Below are 2,904 nucleotides of genomic sequence, written 5' to 3' on the forward strand. Positions count from 1 at the left end.
TGAATCCCTTGTTCGTTATTGCTTGACGTTTACTCTAGAAAAACATCTTTTTATCCCTTTAAAAATATCACACATTGAAGAATTAAAAAAACTGTGAATCAGCCCCCCAACCCACCTCTCTGCCTTGGCTGATATTAGGATATTGAAAGGCATTACCTCAGTTCTGCCTGAGTAGGTGAGAGATTTGCTTTGCCACCCCAACACCTCAATACTGTAACAATAGGGAAACAACCTCACCGCTGACTCTGTTGAAAGGTGGGGATACATTTAAGACAGCAGTTATACCCCACAGATTGATGTGTTTTCTTACATTTGATTCCCCCACTATTGGGGGTGGGAGGGTTAAGGGTTTACTTTGACTGCTGAATACCACAGACAGAACTTAGTTTCAGTCAGGACAATCTTGCGTGAAATAACCGTCTTTATTAAACACTGACCCAACAATGGGTGAAGAAAAATAAGTAGAGTAAAAATACTTGGAGCACAGCCTCATCTCCTGGAGCATGCTAAAAAATAAACAATAAAATAATAAATCTTTGCGACGTGTTCATCCTGGTGAAGAAAAATATTAGGCAGAGGAGCATCGTATACACATTCCCCCCCCCCCCCAGGACGAGGTTGGGAGGAGGTGGTCATTTGAAAGCACAGAAGCACGGCACGGCTGACTTTGGGAAATAGGTTTACATACCTTATATGTTAATGGGAATTTGCTGGTATTAGGCTTGTAAATTAACCAATTAATATACCAGACACTTGTACTACAGATTTCCTGCCTGGCAATCTCACAAGCTTTATATTATTTTAGAAATGGAACATTTTTAGACTGAATTTTTTAATTTACGGGTAATATATTTGAAATTATATATTTAAATGCTACCATGTGCATGTGCTACTTATTAATCTGTTTGAACCACACATGAACGAACAACATGTGGTCGTCAGACCCTTTGACAAATTCTTGACTGCACATCCATGGGTCTGACTGCAAAGCTGTTCCGGGTTTTGAAGAACCTTGTAAGATTTATCGTCTTTAAAATCATACACATGTGCAGTGTAGAAAGAGCAGGTACCTGGAAGTTCCATTGATTCAAATGCAGCTCAATCATTTTTATTGCAATAGGTTCGAGGCAGGATTGCTTCTCCTAACAAAATCCTGCCTAACTTATGTAAACTTCAAAGAAATTCAGCTGTGTTGTAGCTGTTATTGATGCAATCCCAGTTTCAACCTTATTTGCAGACATTCTCCATGATGGGGGGGGATTGTGTAGCTTTGTTACTCACCAGGCTGAATAGTGTTCTGTTTACTGTGATAGTGGGTTAGGGTAGATTGTATATGGTCAAGTCTTTCTCTGTTGATATTAAATATGAATGCATAGTATATCAAATGAGCCAATGGGTGTCTGGAATATGTTTTAAAGGGAATTCCTACAAATACAGTGTTGTATGTTACTGTGAGGGAAGAAAACATGTGTAGTGGAATGTGACTTTATCACACTGTTTGTCACCTTAAACACTGTCTTCTAGTGCAGGAAAAGGAATTGGTCAGACCACAAAGTTCAGGAAAACAGGCTGGTAACTGTACAATTTTTTTTTTTCTAAAGTAAATGCAAAATAACCAAACAAAAATCTGACTCCACTATTTTACCCAACCTCTCTACCACCTAAGGGTGACATCACCCATTTATCATTTTTATCAATACTTGGATGGAGGGCACAGCACTATCAAAGACATGCATTGTAGAATTTTTCCATTTTATACCAAATGGTGGGTAATCAGTGGTGTAGTCAAGCCGGAACATGCCGGAACACACCGGAACACCGTTTGGGTATTATTTTCTACAGGCAGCTTAGACAACATAGTTCAGCCATCAGCACAGTAAAGCATTCTGAAAAGACCTAGCATGTGTTCCTAGACATTTGGTGTACAAATAAAATGTGATTTTGTATAATAATTCTTATTTATGAAAATCTATATTTTAGTGACGTTCCAGTACCTTCAGACTGAGGACTGCTGTGGGTAATATGTGGGTATTGTGAGAAAGCAGCATGATCAATGGCTCTTTAACAAATTCTTTCATAGTTTAGCTTTCTGTGCACTTTATTAGAGACAGACTTCTTCAGACTTGTTTACATTACGTTCACATTTAAGTCACATAGTCACACTAACTCCTCTACTATCAATTTATGTTAGCCCAAGAATCCAAACTAGTTTCAAAAGAGGATATCCTTGTGGTATTTTTGCTGTACGGATAACATTTTGTACCATTTTGCATAAGTACAATAGAGCATAGTGACATTCTTGCGTACATAAACATCAATATGATAAAAGCAACAGATGTGTTTTTTAAATCATTTAAACTTTATTAGCATCTGATACATTTTACAGCTAGAGTTCATATACATCAAATGTAAACCTGTTGAAAAAAAAACTCTACTGCTATATTTTCTGTAGCTAAGCAGCTAAAGCAGCACACATTGTTAAATTAAAATACCAGCCCTGTTCATTCCATCTGCTATTTATAGCAAGGTGATGTCTATATATTATATGCAAGAGAATATATATGTGTGCGTCTGTTATAAGCATTAAAACTGTGAGCCAGATTGAGTTTTTTAACAGGATTGCATTATAAAGCCCACCCTCTGTTTCTCAAAACAATATTCAGTCAATCCTCCATGAAAACTTGCCTTTCAGGATTCAAAGGACAACAAATCTAAAAAAACGAAACTTCAAGAAACCTCAGTAAACACAGGAAGGACAAAGGAAGGATAATAATAATAATAATAATAATAATAATAATATAATAATAATAATAATCAACACTTAAAAGTTTATATTATATATCCTACATTTCTAAAGTTATTATATTATAATTATTGTATAACTTACAATATTTAAAATACATA

Source organism: Polyodon spathula, chromosome 3 (assembly GCF_017654505.1).
Source record: "Polyodon spathula isolate WHYD16114869_AA chromosome 3, ASM1765450v1, whole genome shotgun sequence".
Taxonomy (NCBI): domain Eukaryota; kingdom Metazoa; phylum Chordata; class Actinopteri; order Acipenseriformes; family Polyodontidae; genus Polyodon; species Polyodon spathula.